Below are 8,781 nucleotides of genomic sequence, written 5' to 3'. Positions count from 1 at the left end.
TCAATGGGAGGGAGATCTGCTGTGAGTATCACAAAAGTGGGAGATGGAGGTTTCCTCTAGTTTGGAGATGCTGTGATGAGGCTAGGTTCTGGACAGAGTTGAGGCCTTTCAGCAAACAGTAGCTTTTCCCTGAGGGACTAGCTTGTGAGGCACTCACAGAGCCCAGCCTAGAGCCTTTCTCAGGGTTTAAGTTTACTAAATTTCAATTGATTGTCAAGGCTGCTGTAGGGAGGGGCAGCCTCTAGTTCTGTTTATCCAGTGAAGAAATCCACTCCTGGGGCTGGTGGAGCTTGCTCGGCCCAGGCTGGGTGACTTTTCTCTGGGTAGAGCTGATTCTAGCAGGTCAGGTTAGGTTCCTGTGACCTGCTAAATGTCTCTTGTTTTCTTCCAAGGCCTGAGTTGGAGCTAGCAGCTCAGCCAGGCCTTTGTCAGTATCAAAGATGGAGATCTCTGGTAGTGGGGGGAAGGGGTGGCCTTCCCTCCTTTGCTCCCTGAGAAGGAATGAGGATGTCAGGCTTCTACTCACACCGAGTCTTGGTTCCTGGGTTGTCCCTTGTCTGCGAACTGTAGGATGATGATGTCTGCTTCTTGTCAGTTCTTGCTGGGTTGAGTAGAATCCGCTCAACCGCCGCCGAATTCACTTACATTATTTTATTCTATTTCATTTACTTTCATAAAAACAGGGTTTTCATAAAATGATGCATAAAAAAGCCTATATACCCACTTACTTCTTCAGATCTTAACAATATTTATTTCAGAAATGTCTTTAGCTCTATAGTCAATAAACTGAAATAATACTAAAATATTCAAAGGCTTTTCAGAATTTGCAAGACTCGCTCTGGGTTGTTATTTATATTGGAAAAGATATTCGAAAAGCCTTATTTGTTAAAGTTGTGATAGTTACTCCCATAAAAAAGCCATTAGTGAAGATCCCATTGAATGTACAATACAACTTCAAATGCATCCACAATCTGGAGGTGACACATGCTTTTTGTTTGTTTGTTTTTGAAAGGTATATCTAACAAGCATATCCACAATACTGATTTTCAGTCAATATGATGGGATATTCAAACCTAATAAATACAGGATTGATTATCTTAGTGAGAATAGATATGATGTTACAAAGAAAGTTATTTTCAACAGAAATCCGGAAAGAGTTTATCCACCTTGTGTTTCACAGGAAAAACCATGGAGTAACACCTGTTTGGTCAAGTCAGTCAAACTCACTCCATGAGTATATCTTAAAAGTATAACCAATTTAAGAGGTCAAATACATATTTTGTACTGACAGTCATCTTACAAAAATATCTTACTACCTAATTATATCTGTATCTTCTTACCTAACATATAATAAGAGCTGAAAGTAGTCTCTTTTATGTAACTTAATGTTGTATATGCTTTGATTATGATGATGTTATTATTTGACAAATAAAATGTACAGAAGGGTGGCTCCACAGAAATGACATGATAGAAACTGATAAATAAATACATTGCAACACAGTTAGCTATCTTCAGCCTCACACGGTCCACATTGGCAAACAACATTGCAACAGCACATGCACACATATACACATACACACATGTGTGAACATGTACACACATATACATGCATGCTAAATTCAGGGTTTAGTACAAAAAAGTACAAATAAAATATTAGTGATTAGGACAAACGTTAATTTGCCTTATTACAAAATAATACACAATCCATTTACCATGGGTGTTACATTTTACTTGCCTCACCACATGTGACCATTTAATTTATTTTAATTCATTCATTATTCATTTGTTTGGTGCTAATACCAGGCTTGAACTCAGGGCCTGGCTCTGTCCCAGAATTTGTTGATTTTTTTGTTTTAGATTTCTCAAGCCTAGAATTTTACTGCTTGTCCCACAGCTCCATTTCTAGCTTTTGCTGGTTACTTTCAAATCAGAATCTAATGGACTTTTTTTTTTTGCGTGGTCTGTTTTCAAACCACAATCCTCAGATTTCATCTTTCTGATTAGCAATTATAAACACATGAGCCACTAGTGTGGCTTCTAGTTTTTCCTCTATAGATATCTAATGCACATACTTAGATAGTAATTTAAAACTTAGAGTATAGAAGAAAGTTGTACAGTGATGATATTGTCTTGTCAGAAATTTAAGCTAGTAAATTTCTTCTTAAAACCATAAACAAAAATGCCATGATATAATATAAGGGAACTCACTATTGAACATATGAGTTTTAAGAGCTTTCTAATAGATCCATTATTTGTTACCCAACATCTGTATAATGCAGTAGTAAAATAGAAGTCCTTTGTAGGAATACATAATTACCTTGTTTTTAAAGACACTTGTTTTCATCTAAAAAAGTAGGCCTCTCTATTGTCTTCATGTGATTTTGATGATTGAAGGTGATTAATGAGAAGTCAAAGTTTATTACTAACCCTTTGCTATCAATTACCTCTCACCTTTTCTTCTTGGAACATATAATGATAAAAGCAATAGTTCAGAATCAGCAAGCAATAGTTCAGATTCACACTTCCAGTGCAAGTGGATCACCAGTAATTAATCCTTGATACCATTTTCCACAAAGTTTTGTCCCAGATACAATTGGCCTGACTTCTCTAGCTGCTTTCCTAGCCTGGACCTATTCCTTCACTTTATAGGAAAAGTGTGATTTAACTGATTTCAGTCAGATCTGTTACAAGAATTTTCAGAGATTTAGATTCTTGTCTGTAATTTGGTCAAAGCTATGTCTCTATATGTAGGCTATTAAAAATGAATGTTCTAATTTCAATAAATACATAAATTCTATTTCCATCTCTTGTAAAAAATAAAACTGTTTGCTCTATAAATTGATCAGAGGCATGGATTTTGTGGCTAGCTAGGTCATCGCACATCTGTCTCTCTCTTTCTCTCTCCCTTTCATGGTTCTCATAGATAATATGACTGCTCCATAATTATTCTAATTTATTTTGCTTTTATATTTTTGGTTGCATCATTTCACTTTCTGCTCTGCCATTTCCCAAATCATTTACATAGAAGGCATTATTTCATATTTTCTCATTCCTAGAATAAGCTGCGCATGAAGACACCACTGGTCCTCATTTTCAGTCTATACCTTTGAATATGGAGGAAAACCTTTCCTCTGCTCTCTATCAATTCCCTACTCTCCAGTTAGTATAATTTCGAAGAGTAAAAATGGAAAAAGAGAAAAAAAAATCATGGTGAAATAACAGATGTAGAAATTTCACTGGATTTTTCTGACCAGTTCAACCAACGTGAACTATTGGGGAATACATGTGTACCTCATTCCCACTGGTACTCAATGTCTCTGGTTAGGCAATTCTGATATAGACAAGGAAAAAAATGAAAAAGTGAGGAATGGGAACATTTGCAAAAAAAATGGAGAAGTATTCAAGCAAATTTTTGTTTGGGCTGCTGAAAATAATTGGCTTACTACAGTACAGAGACTACTTTCCAAAAAGAACACTCATGTGAATACTAGGGATGATGATGAGTATACCTCTCTTCATCAGGAAGCCTACAGTGGACACTTTGACATTGTCCATGAATTGGTGGCTCAAGGCAGATATTCATGCAATAACTGTGAATGGCTAGGCACCCCTGCACAGTGCTTATATGTGGAATAATACCAGAGTGGCTTCTTTCTTAGTTCATCATGATGCAGATACCACTGCCCAAACTAAAGTCCTCTTGACCCCCTTGCATCTTGCTGGTTGAAGTAGAAATAGCAAAGATATGCTGGATCTCCTTCTATTGAAGCATTATATGAAACCAGGTATGAAGAACTTGGAAGAAGCTGCATTTGATATTGCCAAAAGGATAAATATGTATCACTACCTCTTTGAAGTTGTGGAAGGCTGTAAAAATTGTTCTCCTAAGTCATAATGGTTTGGTTAAGTTTCTGAAATTTTAAAAATGCCAATCCATCTTTGTGTCCGTACAAAATATTTTCACAATACAAAGCAACGGCAATATCTTACTTTAAAAATTCATGGATTCCATCGTATTTTTCAAGTGAATTGCCTGACGTTGACGTCAAAATATATTCAAGATTTGTTTGTATACATCTATAATGATTTCTGACGAGTTTGTGATTTTTTAAATCAGAAATCATTTTAACTTATCTGTTGAAATGAGTAGTACAGAAACTAAAGATATTTCTGGTGCTTGTCTGAAAAAAGTATATTTTAAAATAATCTGTATTTTGTTTGTACAATGTCCAAAATGTATTTCATTTGTTCCTGGATATAATACTTTGAATTCTACATTGTTTTATGATATATCGGTTCATTATTAAATGTGTTATTTCAGATAGCATTCCATATAGAAACAGATTAAGATTCCTTTTTATCCTAGGCCTATATAGTATTTTATTTCTTTGGGATAAAATGACAATGATATCTAATTTGAGAAGTTTTGTAAAGATTATGCTATGTAAAGGCCTTTCTAAGTTGAGGATTTAGTACACTGATGTCAAACTAACTTTCAGATCAATGAATTACATTTATTGTTACATTTGCATTTGTGTAATCAATTTTTTAATAACTGTTTTTAATTTCTTGCATCTGAAGAATGAAAAATATGGAATACTTCACACATTTTCATATCATGCTTGTGCAAGTGCCATGTTAATCTCTATATTGTAATTTGGGTAAATGGGCTGCTGAAGCATGTAGTATCCTGTAAATTTAAGTAGTTAATGATGCAGTCTTTATACAGGCATATATCCTTGATTAACTCTTTGTAACTAGGAAACCTTATTGTTCCTAAAAATGCTATTGATCTTACTTCTCTAAAATTCTGTGTATATTGGAAAAAAACATATTGTTTGGTCGATTGCTCACATTTGCAATTTTTTTGTCAATGACTATTTTAAACATTTTTCATTTTAAATTTGATCATACTTTGAAGCCTTTATAGTTAAGTCCAAAGGTGATCCTTTTCAAGTACTTATTTATCAACTGAGTTAGCTTTGTGGAGCTAATGGCTTCAAATTAAGCCTTGCTTAAGAGTTACTTCTAAACTTCTGCAGCTTAAAAGTTCCTAAATGAGGTCATACTGGCACAAATGTTTACCTGACCCTTTACTATTCTTCCATGTAGCAACAGTCCAATCAGAATATCTTACCCTGACAGCCTAGATTTTCTTATTGGAACAAAACTAATCTTAGTTAAAAGAGATCATAGAGAGATGAACAGTTAAGATAGAATCGTTTGGACTAGAAGGTATTTTATCAAAAAAATAATTGTTTTTATACCTAACATTTCAAAAGTGGCTAAAGCCAAAAAGGTGAAAAAATTTTCACATGCATGATTACTACTAATGTCCTGGCTAGTCTACCATCCAACCAGGAAGGAATTTACACTACTGCCTTTCATTCACCAAATATTTTCATAGTTACAAGAGAAGTCTATATGTTTCTCCTCCATATTAGGCCTTAAATTGGTAATGTTTTAATCACAGTTTTTGCTCTTGCCTCTAGGCTGTATATCTACAAATGGTAAAGCTTTAGGTCCAACTCTACCAAACACCGAGGTAGAAATAATGGAATAATACATTAAAACACAGTTGCCTTTGATACCCTAACCATAACAAAACATTGCAAAACATGTGCCTTTTTCTTATATTATGTATAGTTATATATTTTATATTTATACATGTTGATATTTTATTTCACACATTGAAACTTACTAGAATTAATTGATAATTTGAAAAATAAATAGATATATATTACAATAAATAGATTGGAATATAAATAATTAGGTTTAGAATATACGTATTAGAATATGAAAAGTATCAATGCAATGTCTTCTGTATAAACTTGTGATACGTTCTAAGTGTTCTTGGTCTTCAGAATTGACATTGTAAAAACAAATGTTATTTTCCTCTAATCTGTAAAGGAATTTACTCTGCTGCTCTGTTATTATTTTAACTCACTGGTTCCAAAATGTTTTTCTCCATATTTCTGAAGCATTCCTACTGATTTTATGCAAATTTTGCTGATACGATGTCTAAAAGGTATTATTCTTCTGCAAGACACACATATCCTAGGATCCCAGGTCTCAGTTATCCGCATCATCAAGTAACAAGGACAAGACTTTTAATCGAGGCCCATGCAACATGCCCACAGAAAGTAATTGAAAATCCATCTCAATTCCTGACGACACTGGAATTAGCAGTAAGCAATTGTGAAATGCAAGGCAATTTAAAATGAAATATGAGATCACAAAATCTGAAAGAAAGTACAGTAATTCAAATTTACAAATGACCAGCCCATATGAGTGAACAAGATCACAAATGTCACAAATTATTTTTAATACCCCTCTCCTAATAATTACTTAAAAATTTCAGTCCAACTTAAGTAGGCCAAAAAAATAGTTCCTAGAATGATAGATTCATAATTGGTCTACCAAGGTTAGGAAAATTTGACTTACAGGTCAAATATAATTCACAAAAACATTAATTGAGAAGATCGTTAATGCTTCAAAATACTGGTACTTCAGTAAAACTTGGTTCTGTAGTATATAAATGTTATCATTCACAAACAAATGATAACCTATTTTTAATCTCCTGAAAACAGATTCCTATTCAAATAATCTTTTAAAATCATATTCACCAAAGTAACAATTGACAAGTTGATGATAATTAGTGACATTACAATCATTTCAAGTTTAGGGTGCAAGTTACAATAGAGTTGATTTATTTACCCAGCACTAATGCCAAACAGGTTCAACCATTCATTAAAGTGTAGAAATAGTACCACCCACCATTCGTGTTGTTCAGTAGGTGCCTTCCAGGAATGTGTTAAATAGATCAACCTCCCATAATTCAAACTCAAACACTAGCTAATAAAGTTAATTTCATCACTTAATAAGGTACATTTTAAAAAGTCACAAATAGTTGCCTTATCATATGTTGTTTTATGTTTTCCCTATCTGTCTAACATAGTAAGAAATATGACTTAAAGTCATGAATATGAGTACTCATCAGAGATGTGACAAACATAAAATCTGTCTTCTATTTCTCTCATATTCCTCTATAGTAGTAAATCATAGTAGTTTTCTTCTTTTTCCAAAACTTATAGGTAGTAGAAAATATTATCCCATGTAAAATAAAATAATCACAAGCCTTTATACAAAGCCATTTCTAAAATTTGGTAGTTAGGAATATATTCTAAGCCATTTTTAAACTTTCTTGTTGACTAAAGATTAATCTTCCAAATGGATTAGAATAAAATCATGTCTTGGTGCTTCACGTCTCCAGTCTTGCAAATTGTTATTGCAGATGTATGAATTGTGGGAATATAAACTGACATCAGTTCAAGTATAAGCAGGATTGAAACTCCATGGAATGTATATAAACCTTTCAACTTATTAACAGACAGTTTAACAGAATGACTATCAGGAAGTTGAAACCAGAGAAGAAAGACATAGAATGAATGAAAAATGGAAGGAGGGGCAAGTACAGCTAGAATACTCAATGTACACATATGATAAAGGAAGTAGTAAATCTGAAATAAATCTTGGAGAAGGGGCAGGCTGAGAATGAGAGAAGGAGTCACTCTGATCCAGGAATATTGGACAATTTGATGGACATATTTATTGTAATACACTTGCACAACCTTTTGAGATTTAGTTTCAAAACACGAAACAAAAACACACAAAAAACACAAACAAACAGCAATCTCTAGAGAGGATGAATATGACGTCTCAAAATTTTAAATAGTTAATGAAGGGTAGGCTTGGGAAAAGCAAGCAAAGTTGTTCAAAGAGGGCAGTTTGGGGTATCAGAGAATTTTGAATAGATTTAAATAGATTGTCTAAAGTTAAGAATCACCAACATCTGCTGTAAATATTTTCTACTGTGAGTTCTCTTTGTCTGCAATGGATACTCCAGGGCTCAGCACGCTTGATAACTTGTGAAGATAGAATGGAAGAAACAAATCAAGAACCCATTACTCCACTGGAGACAGAAGAGTCCTTTATGTTTTCTCTCCTCTCTCTTCACTACTCTTTCTTCATCCTTTTAAGTCAAGTGATTTTGAATTATATATTTCATTCTTTGTTCTGGCAAAATAATTAGCCAAAATAATTTACTAAATATTATTTGCCATTTTTTTCTACCATGCTGTTTACTTATCCAAGAGAGTCCATTAAACTTCACTCTTGCATTTGGTTGCCACGAAAACCTAACATCTATGTTAATGAGGACAAACTCTAATGTAAAACTTTGTCTCCATAAAACCAGTCCAAGAAGCTGTGATCACAAAAATTTAGCTATACATTTTTTCTTTTACCTTGAAAGTCTTCTTGTGTCTAAAGGGTCACAAAATAATTACTCCCCCACTTTTTGGTTCAATCACTTCTAACCTAAAAGATATATTTTGCTAACAAGGTGCTTAGAGGATGTATACTCCACTTTAATCTTCTCTCGTAAGACTCTCCTTAGATAACATACCAGGAACAAAGTTATTCTTTCCAAAATGATTTCAATAGATTGCATTCTCTTGGTCTTGCTTTTGCTCAACAAGATGTATGGAGAAAAATAGAGTTAAATCACACATACCTTGCATAACAGTGTCTGTTACAAAGGACAATACTTCTTTGTCCTAGTTCTATGTCCTCCTCATAGTTCTTGCTTGATTTCCAATTAATCATACCTTCTTGGCTGCAAGTCTAGTGAAGCTGAAGGAGTATAAGGCCTCCCCCACTGCTACACCTTCATGGTTTCTCTTTTTAAACTCTTTTATTTGGTTGTGGATTTATGTTCAT

The 8,781-nt window shown here is 33.7% G+C and overlaps 1 pseudogene; it reads right to left on the bottom strand.

The window, feature by feature from the left end:
* Positions 1–4,585: 4,585 nt before the first annotated feature.
* Positions 4,586–4,682, bottom strand: LOC122104651 (annotated as a pseudogene).
* Between the last annotated feature and the right edge of the window lie 4,099 nt (positions 4,683–8,781).

The sequence above is a fragment of the Dipodomys spectabilis genome, unplaced genomic scaffold (assembly GCF_019054845.1).
Source record: "Dipodomys spectabilis isolate Male_0828 unplaced genomic scaffold, ASM1905484v1 ptg000029l, whole genome shotgun sequence".
NCBI lineage: Eukaryota > Metazoa > Chordata > Mammalia > Rodentia > Heteromyidae > Dipodomys > Dipodomys spectabilis.
The sequence above is the reverse complement of the archived record's forward strand: the minus strand, read 5'-3'. Positions and strand labels throughout refer to the sequence as shown.